Source organism: Eubalaena glacialis, chromosome 20 (assembly GCF_028564815.1).
Source record: "Eubalaena glacialis isolate mEubGla1 chromosome 20, mEubGla1.1.hap2.+ XY, whole genome shotgun sequence".
Lineage (NCBI taxonomy): Eukaryota > Metazoa > Chordata > Mammalia > Artiodactyla > Balaenidae > Eubalaena > Eubalaena glacialis.
The window spans coordinates 10,514,607-10,537,597 of NC_083735.1; positions in this window are offsets into that span (position 1 = coordinate 10,514,607).

Genomic DNA, 22,991 nt, shown 5'->3' on the forward strand with positions numbered 1-22,991 from the left:
AAAACTTCAAGTTTGACAGAGGTATGTGGAAGGAAAATAAGTTCCTGAACCAGAAATAACTTAATGTACCATACAAGAATTATTAAAAAGAATAAGCTATATCTTCTTACAAAAATTTCAAAAAAGTAGGCTATGTTTGGATACGTTTTAAAGAAGATTTTTCAATGAAAAAGGTAAAATCAAACATGTTCTCTATTGCGGATTTGCTTGTTATTATAGAAAGAACTCTCATAGGAAAGAAAAAGCATTATAGTCAAAAAATTACAGAAAAAGGCAAGTAAGAGAATTTTACATAGACTGACACCAGGTGAGAAGAAAAAAAAGATATCAGAGAAGAATGGAGGTATTAAATAAAGCTCACCAAGAAAAAGAGAGGGAAATATGAAAATTGTATTGTCATGAAAAATGGACATTAAAACAAGCAGAAAAAGATGGTGACAATCAGCAGCTATGCAGAAGAGACAAGATTGAAACAGGGTTTGGATCTGAAATGTCAAGGAAGAAATAAGTGAAATGCTTTGGATAGAACAGACAACAATAGAACAATACAATAAATGCCAAAAAAAGAAAATTTTTTACCTTCTGACATAAGAGTGGAAAAAGTAAATAATATAAAAAGAAAGTAAAGTAGGGTCTGAGAGGTCTTCTCCCAGATAACACTGTCAAGTGCCCTGGGATTTCCCTACCCATTTTGAGCAGAGTCTTAATGCTTTAAAAGGCTGAAAGAAAAAAGGTGAAATGTCCAGAGAAAGAAAACAAAAAATAATCTCAGTAAATGAAAGGGAGGGGAGGGTGTGGGTGGGTGACGTCAGCAAAATGGAGGAAAAGGGGGTTTCCAGTGCTCGTCCCTTTGCAGAAACATCTATCCTGGCATGAGAATACCTTCCCGAGAGCCAAGGACTCCATCCAGGTGAGGGATTACGGCCCCTGGGGAGCACAGACGTGAGAGCAGATGCCTGAAGAGGGAGGGAGGGCAGGCTCATCGCCTGCATCAGCTGCATCGCCCAGACGGCCCAGCTGGAGAGAGACGCCTCCCTGTGGGCGGGATAGTGAAGTGAGCCCCCGGCCCAGGTCACCCCCGTGAACTCTGCTGCTGGGCTGGCCCCTGCGACCCCAGGCACCTGCACACCAAACTCCGGCTGGCCCCCATGGACCCTGGATCCAGTGGACCCAGGGTCCAGGTCTGTACCCAGGACCCACCCCAGCACCCAGAGGCCCCACAGACTGAGGACCAGGCCCCCCCATGGGCCCAATTGCCAGTCCCCCCTATCCCCAGTGCTAGGCTGGCCACAGTGACTCAGGCTCAAGGCCACCCCAGCACCAGGCTGCCCCCAGGGACCAGACAAGGGCTGGGGGAAAGGGGGAGATGCCGGTCTGAAGGTACACAGTTGCAGTTATGTCGGATGAATAAGTCTACCGTTAATAACACTGTATTGACCATTGGAAATGCACTAGATCTCAGGGCTCTCGCCACAAAGAGCTGGTAACTGTGAGGATATGACATGTTAGCTTGACTGTAATAATCATTTCACTGTGAATGTGTGCGTCAAATCATCATGTTGTACACCTTCAATATGTATGTTTACTTAAAAGTAAAATAAAACAAATAAAAATAAAATTTTTTAAAGGAAATTTTTTGAAAAACTTAGAAATCATGACATTACTAAACACTGATTTAGAAGTGGTATAAAGAAGACTCTCCCTACAATTAAAAAAATGGGCAAGAATGTAAAATTCTAAATTAATTTCTTAAAAAGTAAAAAAAAAAAATTATAAAATTCTAATTAGGTGTGTTACAAAGAACTTTTACCAGATTTCCAAATTAAGCCAGTTTATCTTTACTTCATTGGTGAGAGAACAGTGCCTCTAAAAGACAAATTATCTGAGGCCTCAAGATGGTCCACAGCCATTGCATGATGAAACAGACCTCAGCCCTGATTGTTGGACCCTAAGTCGTTGCTTGTTGCAATAATCCAGGTGCCTTTGCAGTCTCGCCAGTGATTTTCCATTTCAGCCTTTTATTTCTTCTCTTAGCATAAGTGTCATTAGGTAAAATCTTATTACAGACTTTAGAATGACTTTGTCCCAGGTGGTTGATGGAGCCATTAACGTATCTTTCTCATAACTCTTAGTAAAATAAATTTTAAAAAGAAAATACAGTCACAGATGTCCTAAGATAGATCGATAGGAGTATCTCTATTAAATAAAAGAGATGCATGAATTTCTAGAAATTCAAGGTGAATTTCATCCCAGTGATGGATGAAAGAAAAATTATGTCGTAGTCAGCTCAGGCTGCTACAGCAAACTACCATAGACTGAATGCCTTCTAAACAACAGGCATTTGTTTCTCGCACTTCTCGAGGCTGGAAGTCCAAGGTCAAGGTGCCAGCAGATTCGGTGTCTGTTGAGAGCCCCTTCCTGGTTCATAGATGGCGTCTTCTCACTGTGTCCTCATGTTATAGAAGGGGCAAGGGAGCTCTCGGGGGTCTCTTTTATAAGAGCTAATCCCATTCTTGAAGGCTCCTCGATCATGACCTCATCACCTTCCAAAGGCTATCACATTGAGTTTCAGGATTTAACATGAATTTGGGGGATCACATTCTGTGGGTAGCTGTCTACAAAGACACAAGTCAGAAGCATCACAGGAGATGTGCAGCGGGGTCAGCCTCTGTGCAGAAAGGTGCTGGTGGATGCTGGGCAAGACACAGGAGGTACGAAGGGCAGAATGGTGACCAACTGGAGGACAGCCTGTGTCACAGCCGCAAGGACCACTTCACGACTTCGTGACGGCATTTGCCAAATATAAACTGAATAAATGGAGCCAGAAAATCAAAGGTAAAGAGATATTTCAAACCATTTCTAGAGAGAGAATAATCGTGTACTTAAGAACACAATCCAGATTATCAACAGCTTTCTCAACAGTAGATTAGGACGGGAAAAGAGAACGGAGCACTGTCTCAGATTTCTCCGGAAATGATTTTCAATCACGATCATCACTTGCTATGCCATTGGGTGAAATGACTTAATTAGCGTGCTGGGGTCTGCCAGAGCACCCTCAGACGTCCTGATTTGCTAGAATGTCTTATGTGGCCGTGACAGCAAAGGACACAGAATACAATCAGCCAAGGAGACGGTGCTCTGGACAAAGCTCGTAGCAAACCTGACTCAAGCGTCCAGGTGCTCCCCTCCCAGTGGAGTCGCACAGGACACACAACTTTCCCACTGATGTCAAGCAACACTCTGCAGTGCTGCCAACCAGGGCTCTCACAAGAGCACGGTGTCCAGGGTTTTTACTGGGAAGTCAGTCACGTAGTGTGCAGCCCCTGTGTGGTGGCCTCAGTTGCTGAAGCTCCAGAGCCCAGGAGGATGGCAGGTATTCACCATCTATCTTATTGTCAGCATAAACTGTCTGAACAAACTGGTTCAGTGTGGCTCAAGGCCTCGGGTTTTCAGACACGATGAGACAGAATGTTCCAGGAGTTCTGTTCCCAGGAGCTTTCCAACGGCTGGATCTGAAACTGGCCTCTCTAGGGATAAACGGGGTTGGTCCAGCCCAGGCCTGTTGAGTTCACGCTTTCTCACACAGCATGCAGGGTACATTAATGTGGAGACGGCATCCAGGGAAGCTCCAACTCTAGAGAACAATGCAGCAAACGCCAAGCAAGGTCATAGAAGACTTAGAGAGCAGTGAGAGCGAATTGTAGAATGAGGATGATGGAGTCGGGAAATACATACCCACAGCAAGCAGCAGGGGGATTGAAGGGATCTGGGAATAAGAAAACTTCGTCACGCATTTGTAGCAACTCAAGGAGGCAATGACACACAAGGAAGGAAGAAAGGCGTCACCCACTGTAGGCCTTGATGGGGAAAACAGGCATAAATACCACCAAGTTAAAGTGAATAAAAATGAGGAACTAAGACTGTAAAAGCAGGAGCATTGCATCTGTCTAAACACAGAACTAAGACAAAACGACAGCGAGATTTATGGTCCTGGTTACGAAGGTCATTGCTGCCACACTAACGAAGTTGATGTGAAGAGTGAATTGAGAAGAACATTGAATCCCTTGACTTTATAGAAGGGATCCACACACAATCTGAAAATGGAAATCTGTAGTTAAAAATAATGATTGCAACCCTCCATATTTTTATAATAAGCTTGGTGTGGTTTTTTTTTTTTTTCCTGCTGCATTGGGTCTTTGTTGCTGTGCGCGGGCTTTCTCTAGCTGCGGTGAGTGGGGGCTACTCTTTGTTGCAGTGCATGGGCTTCTCATTGCAGTGGCTTCTCTTGTTGCGGAGCACGGGCTCTAGGCGCACGGGCTTCAGTAGTTGTAGCTCACGGGCTCAGTAGTTGTGGCACGTGGGCTCTAGAGCGCAGGCTCAGTAGTTGTGGTGCACCAGCTTAGCTGCTCCACGGCATGTGGGATCTTCCCAGGCCAGGGATCAAACCCGTGTCCCCTGCACTGGCAGGCAGATTCTTAATCACTGCACCACCAGAAAAGTCCCAATAAGCTTGGTGTTATTTTAAATACCTTGTAGTAACATGCATCTTAAAATAAAGACACTCATCTCAATTTCAGTATTTCCTTGATCTCTTTCAATTTTTCTTGTAATAAATTCAGTCAGATTAAATTTGATCCTAGAAACACACTGTATAGAGTATGATCCCGTATTTATCACACTGTCTGTTTCCCTCTCTCTTTTTCTTTCTGTTGCTCTGTGTGTTTCTGCCAACATGCCTAGAGAGATTGAGACTTTATTTCTAAATGGTGAGATTCATGGTAAAATTTTGCTCTTATCTTTGTATTTCCCTGCACGGCTGGTGTATTTTTATAATGCTGATGTGGATCACTCTCACAGAAACGCAGTGAGAGATTTATTTCCAAATTAGAGGGATGCTCAAGGCGCAAGTGTGGGAGAGACAGGTTCAAAACTGCTCACCTCTGATGCACCTGAAGGCCCAGTCCATCCTTTCCTCTCGTGAGTGTTCCCATCGGCACCACCCCCGCTAACTGAGTCACCACCGCGCGGGATGTGACTGTTTGTCAGCAGGATTTGCAGTGAGTCACAAAATGCTACTTTAGCACAATCTTTTGCATATAAGGTTCCATTATGTCTTTTTATGATAAATATGTCAAAAATCATTTCATTTGTTGCCAGCTCAAATGCAGTTTCTTAGGTGAGCTCCAGTGCCCTGTGAGATGTAGGGATGCCCGTCTCCACTCTGCCCCCAATGAAGAACAGGAACAGCAACATAACAATTTAAATGCAACTTTGTTTTTTAATCACATTGTGATTGAGCATATAATGAAAATAACATATTCCAAGTGGAGTAGCTTTATCAGTTCTTGTGTTTGCCTCGAGGCTAGATACAGTACTCCCCAATCAGCAACCTGTGTAATGAAAATTTGAGACATCTGTGTTTATAATCAGATTATCTCACCACAGCTCTGAGTTGAGAAGATAATATACTTCGTATACATTTTGACTTAACTACATTTTCACTACTCCTTTTAGTCCCTTTTCTGAAAACAGGAAATACAATCTATATTTTCATTGTTTATAAATTAACGTAATTAGTTAAGATCTTCCAAGTCTTCTATAGCATCATTAAGGTGCCATCGTTTTTCTCTCTGTTTAATCATTTTATAATATAAAGATTTGCTATGAAATACCAAACCGCGACTAAATGTATATTAACCTAAAACCAAACCCTCAATTTTGCTAATCCCTAGTAATGCAATTCCTAATACCAACTGGATCTGTCTGTTCATGTGTCTTCTATATGCTAATTAAAAATAAAATAGGGCTTTAGGAGAAGAGTCACACAGGGATTTACACCTGCTTTGAGTCACTATCTCTCCTCCTCATTGGCCTTCCTGTGTCCTCACTCAGCACAGTTACAGACCACCCAGGAGGGGCCAGGGCTGCACATCGTTTAGACTAGATATTCACCTTCTTATTTGGCTTTTGGAAAAGAACAAAAGGATTTGCCAACACAGTTTTACAGCAGTAATGGTTCTGAGGAACTCTTTTATGAGGAAATAATCTACTTCATTCTTAGGATGTAGAAGTTGGCCTCAGACTTATAGTTCATCCACCCGGCAGCTGGGTTCTTGCCTCATAAAATAGTGTGAAGATTCTATTATCACTTAATTAGAAAGCAGGGCATTTACTGCTCCTTTTTGCTTAGTTTTATTCGATGACTCCTAGGTTTATCTCTCTCTTTCAAACAAAAATCAGTTCAATCTTGATCAGCATGCGTATAATATGACTAAAAATATGTTTATTTGATTATTTTATGTGTTACCATGAAATCAGATTTTAAATATGCGTTACAAGCGATGACTAATCAAATTAATTCAGATATATAGCACTGGAGATCTCAAGCTTTCAGAGTATATAAAGAGAAACACAGTTCTTATTAACACTGGTTACATAACACATTTGTGCTCCCTTAAAATTTGAGAATGAGCTCATGAATTGATTCCTTCTTTTTTTGCAGACAGGGACCCCAGGGCCAGACAGCAAATACCCAGGTGTCCTGGAAGTGCCTTTTGTAGGAGAGCTCATGAAGGAGGCTGTCAGGGCAGGAGCGGATCCCTGTGCCTCGTCACCCTGGGAGCTCATAGCACCCTGGCAGGGCGGACTTCCGCACCCTGGGTGGTGGGCTTTGAAGTACAGCCAGTGGAATCCGCAGACCCTCTTCTGCCATCACAGGTTTTTCAAGTCTGGTGGCTGCAGTTTGATGGAGTAACAGTTCATAATCTCAGCATTCTACAAGGGGTGATTCCCTGCAGGGCTGGGCTGTATGCTACATTCACAGGATTCTGTGGAGTTTCACAAGCGACCCCCTTGCCAGAACTTCTCTTATATTTTGAAATGTTTCAGCCACCCAAAGAAGGTAAATACTATTATAATAAACACCCATATGACTTCTCCCAATATATTGGCAAACATTATTATTTTCCCATATATGCTTTAGATTTTAAAATAATAATGAACGTAACAGATATGTCTGTGTTTTTCTCCCACATCCTCTTTTTCTGTTTTCTTCCTACCTTAAACTCTGGTTATTATTCCCATGAATATTTTTAAATAATTTACTTATACACACAGCCATAGTATATGTATGATTGATTTTAGAGTATGCAATAAATGATATATTCATGTAGCTTTCTTGCTCTGAAATAAATGTTAGTGCCCCCCCCGCCCCCCGCCTCAAATTCGTATGTTGAAGTCCAAAACCCCAATGAGGTGGGGCCTTTAGGAAGTAATTAGGTTGAGATGAGGTCATGAGGGTGGGGCTCCCATGATGGGATTAGCACCCTTATAGAGAGAGGAAGACAGAGGTCTCTCCACCTGAGGAGGACAAAAGACAGCCGCCTGCAGGCCAGGAACAGGACCTTCACCAGAAACGGAATCTGCCTGCACCTCCATCTTGCCAGCCTCCAGAACTGAGGAAAGAAGCCCCAGCCTGTGGTGCTGTGACAGCAGCCCCAGCAGACTGCAAGCCTCAGCAGAAGCTTGTCCTCAACACACGTTTAACACTTGGTCATACACACAGTGTATCTTAGGCTCTTTTATTTGAACCACCACACACAATGTGTCATTATTGACTCATTCTCCTGTTGATAAGAACATTTTTCCAGTTCTTCGCTGTTACAGACTCCGAGCACATTTATCTAAATGTCTTTTACAGCTTGCGTGCATACATTTCTCTAGGATGTATACTAGGAGAGGACTGCTGTGTCCCAGAACGTCTTCAAGTAGAGCTGATATTTACTGATATCCCTCCGAGTTTTTGTCAGCAAGATCCAACTTAATCTAAATGTGTGGATGAGTTCCCTTGCTAAGTAATATTCAGCCTTAGCAAAACTTTAATTTTATTTGCAATTTGTTGGATGTTGCATTGTATCTCACTTCAGTTTGAATTTGCTATTCCCTGCTTACTAATCAGGATGAGGAAATTATTGTTTTGGGAGCATAATTTCTTCTTTCTGAATTTCCTTTTCACTTCCTTTGCCTTTCTTCTTCTATCACATTATTAGCCTTGTTTGTTTGTTTTTAGATTTGTATGAATTCTTGTTTAGTCTGGATCCTAAGTTTTTGTCAGTAATGTCGTGGAAATTATCTTCTTCTACAATGTAGCTTGTATTTTCACTTTGTTCCATTGCTCAGAAGTTTAAAAATTTAATGGAAATAAATGTATCCTTTATTTTCTTCTTAAATTTTCCACGTAGTGAGGAAACCCTTCTCTCCCACACAGGAGGTTCACCCCCACCATCTTATTTTCAGATCTGTGTTGGTATAACTGACCTTTTGCTTCTCTGATACATTTAGGAATAAACTCAGATTTAGTTAATCTCTCTATGGTTCCAGATATGATTGGATTCAGTCAAAAATAAATTTCAGGGGCTTCCCTGGTGGCACAGTGGTTGAGAATCTGCCTGCCAATGCAGGGGACACGGGTTCAAGTCCTGGTCTGGGAAGATCCCACATGCCACAGAGTAACTAAGCCCGTGAGCCACAAATTACTGAGCCTGCACGTCTGGAGCCCGTGCTCCGCAACAAGAGAGGCCACGATAGTGAGAGGCCCACGCACCGCGATGAAGAGTGGCCCCCACTTGCCGCAACTAGAGAAAGCCCTCGCACAGAAACGAAGACCCAACACAGCCAAAAATAAATTAATTAATTAAAAAAAAAAAACTGCTAAAAAAAAAAAATAATAATAATAAATAAATAAATAAATTTCAGAAGCCCTGTCACCTTTATGAAATTGAGTCTTCCTAGGCATGTGTGATATGTCTTTATTAGTTCTATATTGATGTATTTCAATAATGTTCTTATAATTTTATAAAAGCTTCATGCATTTCCTTTTTTATATTATTTATAGTTATCAGATTTTCCTTCTGTTGTAAATGGTATCTTTTTTACTATTTACCATTTAAAATTAAAAATTCTAACAGGTGTTGAAATTCCATTTATTTTCATATTAATTCCCTATCAAGCAAATTTACTACACAACTTATTTTTTCTGATTTTTTTGCCTATAGATTTCATTAATTATTCTATGTAAACCATCATTTATTTGTGAAAAAAAATGAAACTTCATTCTTTCTTTTTCAATCCTTACGTATATTTCCTATATTACATATGCATAATCTGTATATTCATATCTTGAGTATACATTTATATCTTACTTTATTGGTCCTTTCCCATTTATATCACTGTCTATTTTTTGCATTAAAAATTAGTGGCTTAAAGCCACTTCCATTTATTATCTCACAGTTTCTGTGGGTCTGAAACCCATAAACGCCTCACCTGAGTTGGGTGGCTCTGGCCCGGGGTCTCTCCTGAGTGTGTGACCCAGATGCAGTGAGAGCTGCAGCCAGTCTTGACTGTGCAATAACAACATGTTAACACATCTTCCAGTTTGTTTCTTTTATTCTGTTTCTCCTGTTTTCTATGTGTTGACTGTTTCCTTTCACTGACTTTTTTAGAGTGAATAGTATTTACTTGTCTCTCTCTCTTTGGGGAATTTGGATTTGAGTTTGTCATCCCTGGCCCACAGGAAAGAGGCTTTTTTATGTTAATGCTTAGTAACCGTGATGGCTAATTGTATCAAATTGATGGGGCTGAGGGATGCCCAGAGTGGTGGTGAAACAGCATTCCTAGGCATATCTGTGAGGTCGTGTCTGGAGGAGTAGAATGAGTCAAGAGGCTCACTCTCCCTTAAGTGGAAGAGCACCATCCACCCTGCTGGGGCCTGAACAGAACAAGAAGGCAGAGCGAGGCAAAGCCACTCTCTCTCCGTTGGGATGCCTGTCTTCCCCTGGGCTTGGACATGGGTGCCTTGGTTCTCCGGCCTTCAGAATTACACCCCAAGGTCTCCTGGGTCTCTGACTTGCAGATGGCAGATCATGGGACTTCTTGGCCTTCATAATCACATGAGCCACTTCCTACAGTGAATCTCGTATGTATACCTCTGTGTATCTAATTGGTTCTATTTCTCTGGAGAACCTGACTGTTACACCACGTCTGTCTCCTAAGTGGATCCCACCTGGTCCACAGCGCTGTCAGCCTTTCCCAGTGCAGCCTGTGTCTTCCTTCTGCCCCCAGAGTGGCCAGCCAGCCTCAGCCTCCAGCCTGTCAGCTGTTTGGGATCTGGATCTGGATCCAGTTCCAGGCTGTGTCCTAAAAGGCTTCCTGGGAAACTGGCTGTGCCCTCAAAATGGTCCCACTGAGGTCAGCTCTCAGTTGAGTTGAAGCACCCACCTTTCATGTACCCCATATATCTGGTGCATAGTCTGCATTCAGTAATATGTACTACATAGCTTAATGAACAAATAGCAGACCTCTGTATACACCGAGGATCTACACTGTGATAAACTGTTTTCAAAAGCAAGTACATCAATTTATAGCAATTTAAAATATTTCCACATTTAATTTTTAAATCTCTGGACAGATATAGGTCCCAGTTTGCAATCCATTTACACTTCAGCTTTTAGGAGAAGAGGTATGATTTTAAGGAACACAAGAAAACACCCTCTTTTCTTAGTGATAATGCTTTTGAAATATTGCAAATCATTTATTCAAGTTCCTTTTGTTTTAGTCCCTATTAGAAAGGATTCCTAACAAAACGATGTAATAATGTTGTAGGGAAATGAAGGAATTTGGGATCACAAAGCATCTTGGGGAATAAAGAAGCTAAGACAGAAATCCGGGGGACTGGGTTTCCAAGGAGAGGACATCAGGGCATGGAGACACCAGTTGGTGGCCAGGTTCAAGGGAATCTTCCTACAGCTAAAACATGCATGGGAAACCTAGAGGATGGTACACCGTGTGATCGGGTGTGGCCAAAGAGCGATGCTCCCACTGGTCAGTGTTGCCTGGTAATGCATCTGACCCTGCAAACCACCTCTGAGGGCATTTGAAGTCCAGGGACCTGAAACCCATCTCTTTCCTTCCAGGTACCTCAATTGTGCTCATCCTAATGGTCCCACAAGTTTAAGGTGTCAAATCAATTGAGCTTCATTCAGGCAAATGATAGTTTTCGCTTGGAAATTTGTTCTTCATGTCGTTCCGTCTTTATGATATTGGCTTTTAGGCAATAGTCAGAAAAATTGTCAACCTCATGCTTTATTTGCTTATACTCCTTTGTCCATTTAAAGCACAACAGATAGAGATAAAATCCGAGCCACACTTTCCTTCTGACCTACATTCATAAAATGAGTATCCACGTGTGAGCTCTCGTCATCTGAATCAAGTGCATTTTATTTTTTTTAAACTGTGATCACCAATATTTCTTAGAAAAAAGACGGCAGTGGAAGGAAAGGGTCCCTGAATATTTAGAAACTGAAAGGAGCATGGACCCAGCAGTGCAGTATTTCTCTTGCTTATTAAAATGGATTCAGCATAGAACATTATTTTCCCCAAATGCTAAAGATATATATTTCCACAGAGTTTTAAATACCTAAATCAGCTATAATATAAATTTTGCAACTGAAGCATTAAAAAAATAAATTTTCCTCTGGCTAGAAATACATTGTTCAAATCTCTTTACACACAAACAGACATCTGATTTACTTTTTCATATACCATTCCTTTCAGACAACTATCAGTATAAAATAGTTTAAAATTATCTATCAGGATAAAATTTAACCAGTGGCTGTTTTCAAGAAGTTTTATTTTTAAGTTATACCATGGCTTACTAAGCCTTTTATACATTTGGCTTGGTATTTTTAGATTACTGCATTTATGAAAATTCCATTTTTTGTTATATTTGTCACCAACAGATGGGGCAGAAATGATTTAGCAATTCAAGCAGAGTATTTGCTAAGCAGCTAGATGTTAAGCAGGCGAAGCCTTCAGTGAGGAATGATTCTCCCTCTTTATTTGGTTGCCCCTAGTCTGCGTACAGCACATTCTAAAGCTGTTGGTGCAAAAGTGTTTCTGAATTTGGTGCCTCGGTCAAATGGAAGAAAATGCTTATGAAATGTAGAAACATTTTTCTGCAAAGTTATGCTAATTTTCTAACTCAGCTAATTGTATTCTTTTATTCCTAAATGTACTTGGCAGCTCTTATAATGAATAGATGAGATAATTGGCATTAGTTTATCAATTTTGTCTAAAAAGATGCTTATGGAATGCTCGAGTTTATTTGCAGCTGTATTACTTCCAAATCAAAACATTTCCCTACATAAATCTCCATGTACTCACGTTATAATAACATTAACTTCTGACAGGAGCAGAAGAGGGGGTTACAGATGTTGAGCAACTGGGTCTTTCTGGGTCAGTGAGGCCCATTGCATTTAAACAGAATCTGTCTCTCACTCTCTCTCCCTCTTCAGTCATCTTGTAATCCCTGGCTTCTTTGAGCACAATTTACTTTTGAGGTAATTTACTGTTCTGATAAAATATTACTCGCTTTATTGCAAATATAAGTTGAACTCAGTTGAACAAATCCACCCCTGGTATGTGCTGAATAACTTTCTAGACATTAAAAATGCAGTGATGCAGGAGAAGCAACCGTATTTATAAATATTTCTAGTATCACAGTGCCCCCTTATCTGTGGTTTCAGTTACCCAAGGTCAATCACTGTTAGAAAATGGTAAATAGAAAATTCCAGAAGTAAGCAATTCATAAGTTTTTAATTGTGCATCATCTGAGCGTCGTGATGAAATCTTGCTCCGTCACACCCGGGACGTGGATCATCCTCTGTCCAGCATGTCCCACCCCCATCGGTCACTTAGTAGCCGCTCGATGATCAGACAGACTGTCCTGGTATCACAGCTTGTGCTCAAGTGACCCTTCTTTTACCTAATAATGGCCCCAAAGTGCAAGAGGAGTGATGCTGGGAATTCAGATATTCTCTTGCTGTGCGTAATTTATAAATTAAACTTTATCACAGGGATGTTTGGACAGGAACAGGACATAGTGTATATAGGCTTCTATACCACCCGTGCTTTCAGGCATCCACTGGAGGTCTTGGAACAAACGTATCCCCCGAGGATAAGGGGGGACAACTCTTCGCAATCAGTGTTGATGCAGGTAAACAGCGTTCCTCCAGAATCTGGGCAAAGTGCTCGCAGCGGGAGGGAAGAGTTAGAAATCCAGGTATGTCCTGCAACTTAATTCCTGGAATCAGTTCTTTGTTATAAATAAAATGCAAAGGCCTGTGGAAGGAATAGGTAACCACGCTATTTATTTGCCAACCTGAGATACCTCTTCCCGTCCCAGGTATCCTTATCTGTGGGATGCGGACGGAGCTTTTTGCAGTCACACAACATTTAATTCATTAGCTATTTTGTTTAGTGTTTGTTATTAATGACTGCTTACCATTTTTTAAATATTTTAATGACAAAATCATGCCACAAAACACAATATTTACATAATAATAGTCTTGAATATGAAAGTTTGCTTTAAAAAAATACATATGGTTCTCCAAGTGATACTTCATTCCTCTATGTTTCTTTATTTCAGATGTCATGAAGTGTGAAAAATTTGAACCTCTCAGCACTCATTAGTGGTCACTTGTAAAACCACTGTTATGATAATAATGTAATATCGAGAGTAACAAAAAGAAGCTTCTCATGGTGGGGAAATTGCAGCATGGAAGAGAGGAATGTTTTATCTCCTTCGGGCATTTTTAATCAGCATTTGCTAGTATCAGTGGCCCTGTTGGAGCTCAGGCCATCTGAGGTGAAAGTGTCTTGGCTCCTCACACATAATTGTCCCAACAGATAAAATAAACAGGGACGGTTGCGGGGAGGAGGGGAGACGGAAGGTGTCATGACATGTTTAGTTCCTTACTGCCAGGCTGGAGGACCGGCTTCCCAGGGATCGGAGGGTGTGTTTGTCTGCATGTCAGACCTGAAGAAAGATGCCGCCATAGCCACTGGCTCTGAAGGTAGCTCTTAAAGATCAGTTGTTGGCCCCAATTACAGAACGAGTATTACAGTGGTGGCAGGATGCCCAGGTATGTGGACGTGTGCCGTGTATGGCGAGTGAAGACTAGGTACCTTCATCACCCGAGTAGAACCAAGGAGATGGGCATTCAAGTCCCCGTAGCAAGGGGCTGAGGATCCAGACCCCGTCGGTTTCACTTGAAAGCCTAAATTCCTACTAGCTGTGCTGGCCGGACTTCGGTTAAATATAAGCAAATAGAAAGTGGAGTCTTTCGAATGAGACCCAAGAATCACAAAAGATAATCCAAGTCTTGGCCGGCTTACTGCCGACTACCTCCAAAACTTGGCTCTAGGAAGTAGTTTTATTTCTAAGTAAAATGAGTTCACATCCTGAGATTACAAATGAAATGCAATCTCTTTTATATCTGCCTATTTATATGTTACTTGTTTCTTTGCTTATATTTTGAGGTCCACAAAATATCTCAATTGCAATTCAGGAAAGTTTGTTATTCTGCAGTAATATATTCAACTGGGGAAAATCGATTTCTGCATATGGAAAACCCGAGCCGGTCTTTCTCATAAAGATGTAAGAATTATAACATCTGTGGTGTAGACAGTTTTTCCCAGTAACATTATTAGGTATGCTACAAGTGAAGCTGGCAGCATTTTTCTGCCATTGAAGCATACCGTAATTAACTGCATAACGCTTCTCCACATCTCCTAAATTACCGTTCCGTGCGCTTCCCACGCTGCCGCCCTGGAAAACCTCGTGACTGGAATCGGTGAGAACGAGAGGGGCATTGCTCGGCCCAATTGTATCTGCCGCGGAGGCAGGAAATCACCGCTGGGCAAAATAAAGCCCTTGCAACCATCGGATGCCCCAGGCGATCTGGGAGTTTCCGTTAACCCTTCACAATTTCTCAGGCGATGAAAACCAGGCACAGTGGTCACTTTCCGAGTACTGCCCCCGTGGCTGACATGTGCAGCTCGATAGACTTTACCCGGCACCCTTATAGAACGAAACGTGGCTTTTTGTGCGAAGCTCTTTGAGGCCGACTCCACCTTGGGCTTTTAGCCGACCGCTACTGCCCGGCTTTTTCAGCACAGAATGTGAGGCAATGGCCGCTGAATCTCTCCAGATGTGCAAGCCGTTTCTTGTGACGAGTGTGTCCCTGCTCCGTGGGCGGTGCCGCCGCCGCGACGCCCCCCAGGGGCAAGGAGCTCAAGGCCGAGCGAGTGCCCCGGCGCAGCCTCTGGCCACAAGGGGGCAGCCGAGGAGAGCCCGCGCCTTCCCGAGGGCGGCGGCGGGGGAGCGAAAGGGCTGATGGGAAGCCGTTTCCTGGGCCCGCCCTGCCTCCTGGGGGACCGCTGCGCAGTCCTGTGAGAGGCGGGAAGCCGGCGTCCCTGCGTTCTCCGAGCCCGCCGCCGACGCCGTGTGACGTAGCGCGCGGTGGGCCTCGGGAGCTCGCAGCAGCACGCGGAAAAGCACCGTGCGCGCCAGTGAGGTCAGTGAAGAGATCAAGGGGCCTTTCGCGAGTATTTATTGTTTCTCTTCTATACTGCTACTGCAAGACACCTTACAATTTTTCTCTTCCTTTATGGCTGGGTTTTTTTTTCTTTTTTTTTTTTTTTGCCTTTTTAAAAACATTTTTTAAATTTAGAAATAATTGTAGATTCACAGGGCTTTGCAGAGAAATACATAGGGCTGTCCTGCGTGCGCTTCACCCACTGTCCTTCAGTATTAACACCTGGCTGACCGTAGAGCAGGATCCAGGGCAGGAAACGGACCTCGCACGGAGCCCAGGAGCTTCCTTAGGGCCGCCGGTTATGCACGCGCTCCGGTGTCTGTGAGTCGGGGGAAGAGTGTGGGAGAGGACATTGAATTACGGAGGGAAGGTAGTCAGGCCTTCACATTCAATGCCATGTTAGCTGTAGGTTTTTCGTTTTTCTCTTTATCAAGTTGGGAAGTCCTCTCTAATTATCTGGGGAGTTTTTGTCATGAATCAGTGTTGCTCTTTGTCAGATACCTTTCTACCTCAGGTGCTGTGATCATGTGACTTTCTTTAAGATGGTTGATATGGTGAATTACATAGATTGATTTTCAAGTATGAAAGCAGCCTGCATACCTGGAACAAATCCCACACAATTCGATTTGATAAGATTTAGTTGAGTTTATTGAGGATTATCCCAGCCAATGTTATGAGAGCTATTGGTCTGTAGTTTCTTTCTTTCTCTCTTTCGTTTTTTGAATTGTCTTTAGTTTTAGTTTCAGGGTAACGCTGGCTTCTTTCTGTTGTTGTTGTTTGTTGTTGATTTATTTGGCTGCGCCGGGTATTAGTTGCGGCAGGCGGGCTCTAGCTCCCCGACCAGGGATCGAACCCAGGCCCCCTGCGCTGGGAGCGCGGAGTCTTAGCCACCGGACTGCCAGGGAAGGAAGTCCCTGTGCTGGCTTCTTAAGATGAGTTGAGAGTTATCCATCCATCCCTCTACCATTCTAGAAGAAATTGTGTAAAATTACTGTTAATTCTTGTTGGTTGAGTGTTTGATAATATTCTCCAGGGAAATCATCTGAGTTTGGACATTTCTACCAGGCTTTGTGCCTTCCTGGTCGGCTACACATCACTACTCACTCAGGTGTAGCTTTGAATCCAAGTGCCGTAGAATGCTGGGATTTGTTTACAGAAAAACAGCCTTAAGAATATTTTTTTAAAAAGGTTGACATGTGGATTTGGGTTTGATCCCACATAATTAACATTTACGGAAAGCGTGTGACATTCTGGTAAGAGAAAGTGAGACTGTTAGATTGTTAGACTCCAGCGAACAAAAGTTTGCATAATAGGGATGTCTATTAACAGATGTGAATGGAGAAATAAAACCCATGAAGCCTTACATTTTCAAACAATCGTGAATTTGGCAATAGTGTAAAAAATGCAACATAATAGAACTACTGTAAAGTAGTACTAATGACAGAAATTAGTGTTGTTAAGAAAGATTGATGAAGAACTACTTACTATTCTTCCTTCTGTGGAAATGTTTTTATTTTATCATTTTAATAGTAAGCATATCACTTTAATAGATAATAACTATGTTTTATCTATAAGGGCTTCATTCCTAAATTATGAACTTTTGAAATGCAGGAAAATGATTTATTTAGCCTAAAAAGTGCATTCTAATTAGAAATATATAATTATATAGAGATAATATATATGTAATTTTTATTTTTATAACTTATATTATTATATAGTATATATAGTATATATTTCTATATTATGTAGACATTTATATATTATATATAACATATATAATAATTTAAATATATTCTATATATTATATAGTTATGTAAAGAAGCATATAATCTATATATTACATTATATATATATATGTATTACATACAATTATTTATGTATAATTTGTCTTTATTGAATATATATCATCTTCACTGTATAAGCAAATGCACAAAGTCTTCTAAACCTTCTTCCCATCCGTCTAATTCTGATGAGATACAGCTGAGCATGAGTCTGGATAGTTCACAGAAAAGCATCAGTGACAGTAGGATTCACAAGAGGCTACTATTTTGGAGCTCTGAACAGCTTTTCATATTATGTTCCCTTATTTGTTGTTGGAAGGGGTTGAGCAAAATACACAGAAGGGTTGCTGAGGGCATTTTTACCCATATATGTGAGTTACGCCTATTAATTATAATTAACAGTGACCGTCGTGCAAGAAGTCTATGGGAGATTTAAACTCTGTTTACCAAAACTTAAAACTGTAGAGTTATTTTCTCTCATCCCTTTCTGCATTTATATGTATTCCACAACCACTGTTTTTCTTACTTCAAATTTTATTTTTTTTCCTCTACATTTTTTTATTAACGGTATTTGCAATAACAGAGGCACTCCTGTCCTCATGCCCAGTTGGCCTTTCTCTGTGTCCCAACCACACCCTCACAGGGCTTTCATGATGTTTTCATGCCAAGCTCCATTTCAGAAAATGTTGACCTCGTGGGATGAGATATTTGTTAGGGGATAACAAACGTAAAACCAGTTTGAAAAGTATCGATGATCTGTGCTCTGATTATATACAAAATCTAGTGTAATATGGGATTAACCAAAAAATGCAGTGTTAATGATAGACATCCTTATTTAATTAAATGAGTTATTATTAAATAGTGTATACTGAAAGCAACTCTCCTGGGGCAGTTCTAAGGTAATAAACATATTACCCATATTTAATATTGTAGCACTCATAGAGGAATATTCGTCATATTCAGAGGAATTTCATATTACATATCTTTTAAAATATTCATATATATCTACATACCTAGGTTTTCCTTTAACCAAATATTGACTTTTTAAAAATGAAACAAGTTATCTACAGTGCTTATTTGACCACTTCTGATTCTGGGTAAAAGCTCTATCAGCCTCGACTTTAATACTTGCACTCTGTCCCTCTTTTTTGGAGCCCCTACTTTTCACCTTCTCTTAACAATACCTTTGGTGCAAACACAAAATGATTCTAGTAAAATGTAAAACGTCATAGCCATGGACTTGGCCCTTGTGTTTGTGAGAACTCAATGTGAGTGTCCAGAAGAACGTAAGTCTGGGGTAACAGGGACCAAAAGAAACTGTGGCTTCAGATTTTGTATCCTTAACAATATTCAGTTTTGTTGGAAGAGAATCACAATAACCTTCTTGGAAGGGGACCCAGGGTTCTGCTGGGAAGGGGCCAGACTTCACGCACACACTGTGGCATCCTTCATTCCTGCAAATTGCCCTGAATTCTCTCAGGGAGCCAATGGCATTTTCCCACATTTCAGCACCATTGGGGATGTGTGATTCCTTGAAAAAAAAAGACGTGCAACAAATGTAAGTTAGGCAATTACAAGACAATTTCATATTATTCATGTAGACTCCATGTAAACAGGAAAATCCATTTATATCCTATCTTACTAGGATGACCCCCTCTGCCTTCCCACCACTCCTACCGTACACTTCTTCCATGCTGATTATATAAAACTTAAAATGAGCACACACAAACAAATTCCTAATTCACCACCATTGATCTCATGGCTCAGGAAAATCACCTGGAGGTTAAATCTCAGCAACTCGCACAGCCTGTGCTACACTGGGGTGTGTCTCTCCCGTTGCTGGTGTGTCTCTCCAGTCACTGGTGTGCGTCTCTCTCCTGCATGCACGGCTCCGGGAGAGTCTGAGATCCCCATGGTTTATGCAGAGTTAGGGTGTCCCCTTCTCTGGTCCTCTCCATCATCCACCCTACATGTTCTGCTACCCAGAGGCCCATTCTCTTGCCTCCCCTGGTTTTTCTTGCCCTTGCGATTGTCTGTCAGGAGACCTGTCCTTAGCATCCAGGCACAGGAAAAAAAAAAGAATAAGAAGGAAAACCAACCAGACCATAGCTCACCTACCTCCTTGTGGGTCACCTCAGAAATGCCCCAGGAGAGTTGCTTATAGTATACACCATTTAATAATCATTGATTTAATTAAATAGGAGGTCTATCATTAACATTGCATTTTTTGGTTAATAGCATATTACACTAGATTTTTTATATAATCAGAGCACATAATATATTTTTATATAATCATTCTCACATATTCTACTTGCATTTTTCATGTTGGTTTTGTTTTTGTTTTTAACTTTTCAGAGTCTAAAGGTAGTGGTATTTTGTATTTTGTCCACTTTTTAACTGGACTCACCCAGAGAGAGGCTGCAATGGGCTGATGGTGCCCTGACTTTGAAGACAACTTCTCAGCTCAGTTCCCAGCAGGCATTTCTGCTGATAAAAATATCAAAACAGACATGTGCAGGCAAGTGTTCAGACCCTTAATTCCTACCACTCATTCAGGTATTCCGGCCAAACCCTCCCAGCTGATCTTGCTTTCATTATTTTTTGCACAGACATCATTCAGTTCATCACCAACATTAGACAAGATCTTTTAAAATGCATCCCATCCATATAGGTATCAAACTAAATGAAGCAGCTATTATTTTTACCTCGTCTAATGCCTGCAAATGGTTCTCCACAAGCCCCAAGGGCATCCTCTTATCTAAGGAAAGCTACACCATTGTCCCTTTCACAATGCTCACACACACCTGGCTGAAGTCCCGACCCTTACCTGTGCGTAGGATGCTTTCAGTCAGCAGTGGTCCGTTTTCACGTGCATATAGGTTGGCACATGTGGGCGCTGCCAGCTGCCTGTGATGCTGCTGCTGCTGCTGATGAGAGCGGACCCCCCCCTTTGAGTTAAAAGCCCTGAATCATCTGGCTCCTCATGACCTTTGACCTCAGCACCTCTGTCTCTCAGGTGCTAGCTCAGCTCCAGCCACACCTGCTCCCCTGCTGCCCCCAGGCCTACCACAGGCCTTCCGCCTGCCCCCCCTTCTGCCCCCTGTGCTCTCTTCCCGGGGTCTCTGCCCAAATGTCACATGATCTGGAATGTGGTCAATGGCCAACCTAAGAAATATTCATATTTGCTCTTGTCATCTGTAACCACACATCACTTTGCACATATGCTTATTTATCGTCCGCGTTGCTACTGGAATATTTGCTCTATAAGGACTGGGCACTGTTCTGCTTATTGCTCCACCTGCCTGTGGAAAACAGGCCAGAGCTGTGCTTGTACGTGAGCAAGGATGGTGTTCAGTAGGTGCTGGTTAAGGATGAATGGAGAAGGAAAGAGTATCCGTGTGGCTTAGTTAGTAATTACAATAATGAAAAAAGCATCTGTATACACAACTGACAAATATCTGTGTTCAGCACTTTGAGATTCCACTGCAAGTCACTGAACATGAACATGTCGGACGCGGACAGGAATTTTATTTTTAATTAGACTTTAATCTCTCCTTCACCCCGCGGACACCTCCTTCCTTAACATTTATGCTGAAATCTTATCTGCTATATTGTCAGAAAACCAGACTGTGAAACACTGTGGCCTTTCCAGCCAACACGCCATCCAAGACACACACACACACACACACACACACACACACACACGACTTCAGGTGGATTCAATACTTAAACGTGGGAAAGAATCACCTTTAGAATATCTGTATGATGAAGTTCTTAACTTCAAAGTAAATGAAATAGACAGAGACAAGCCACGAACAGGGGAAGATGTAGCCTACATTGATTAATATCCACAATACAGAAACACTCCAAGTTATCATGTAGGCATGTAAACAGTCCATAAGGAGAAAAAAAAAGAAACAGGTGTGTCACTGAGGATTAATTACATTTGATCCATAAACCTGTGAAAAATGCTCAACCTGATAATATTAGAGGTATGCAGATTGAAGCCAAAATGAGATACCAGAGGGAGGGGCAAGATGGCGGAAGAGTAAGACGCGGAGATCACCTTCCTCCCCACAGATACATGAGAAATACATCTACACGTGGAACTGCTCCTACAGAACACCCACTGAACGCTGGCAGAAGACGTCAGACCTCCCAAAAGGCAAGAAAATCCCCACGTACTTGGGTAGGGCAAAAGAAAAAAGAAATAACAGAGACAAAAGAATAGGGACGGGACCTGCACCAGTGGGAGGGAGCTGTGAAGGAGGAAAGGTTTCCACACACTAGGAAGCCCCTTCGTGGGCAGAGACTGCGGGTAGCAGAGGGGGGAAGCTTCGGAGCCACGGAGGAGAGCGCAGCCACATTGGTGCGGAGGGCAAAGCGGAGATTCCCGCACAGAGGAGCGGTGCCGACCAGCACTCACCAGCCCGAGAGGCTTGTCTGCTCAGCCGCCGGGGCGGGCGGGGCCTGGGAGCTGGGGCTCGGGCTTCGGTGCTAGCCGGGAGGGAGTCCGGGAAAAAGACTGCAGCTGCCAAAGAGGCAAGAGAATTTTTCTTGCCTCTTTGTTTCGCGGCGCGCAAGGAGAGGGGATTCAGAGCGCCGCCTAAACGAGCTCCAGAGACGGGCGCGAGCCGCGGCTATCAGCGCGGATCCCACAGCAACAGGGACGCAGAGGGAAAAACGGAGAGATTCCCGCACAGAGGCTCGGCGCCGAGCAGCACTCACCAGCCCGAGAGGCTTGTCTGCTCACCCGCCGGGGCGGGCGGGGGCTGGGAGCTGAGGCGCGGGCTTCGGTCAGATCCCAGGGAGAGGACTGGGGTTGGCTGCGTGAACACAGCCTGAAGGGGCTAGCGCACCACAACTAGCCGGGAGGGTGCACGAGAAAAAGTCTGCAGCTGCCGAAGAGGCAGGAGACTTTTTCTTGCCTCTTTGTTTCGCGGCGTGCAAGGAGAGGGGATTCAGAGCGCCACTTAAACGAACTCCAGAGACGGGCGCGAGCCGCGGCTATCAGCGCGGACCCCAGAGACGGGCATGAGACGCTAAGGCTGCTGCTGCCACCACCAAACAGCCTGTGGGCGAGCACAGGTCATTCTCCACACCGCCCCTCCCGGGAGCCTGTGCAGCCCGCCACGGCCAGGCTCCCGTAATCCGGGGACAACTTCCCCGGGAGAGCGCACGGCGCGCCTCAGGCTGCTGCAACGTCACGCCGGCTTCTGCCGCCGCAGGCTCGCCCCGCCTCCTCCGTACCGCTCCCTCCCCCCGGCCTGACTGAGCCAGAGCCCCCGAATCAGCTGCTCCTTTAACCCCGTTCTGTCTGGGCGGGGAACAGACGCCCTCAGGGGACCTACATGCAGAGGCGGGTCCAAATCCAAAGCTGAACCCCGGGAGCTGTACGAACAAAGAAGAGAAAGGGAAATCTCTCCCAGCAGCCTCAGAAGCAGCGGATTAAAGCTCCACAAACAACTTGATGTGCCTGCATCTGTTGAATACCTGAATAGACAACGAATCATCCCAAATTTAGGAGATGGACTTTGGGAGCAGGATATATTAACTTTTCCCCTTTTCCTTTTTTTTGTGAGTGTAGATGTGTATGCTTCTGGGTGAGATTTTGTCTGTATAGCTTTGCTCTCACCGTTAGTCCTAGGGTTAGGTCCGTCCGTTTTTTTTTTTTTTTTTTTTTTTTTGGCTTAAAAAATTTTTTTTTCCCTAATAAATGTTTTCTTAATAATTTTTTCCTTATTTTCTATTTTTAAAAAAATTTTTAATAAGTTTT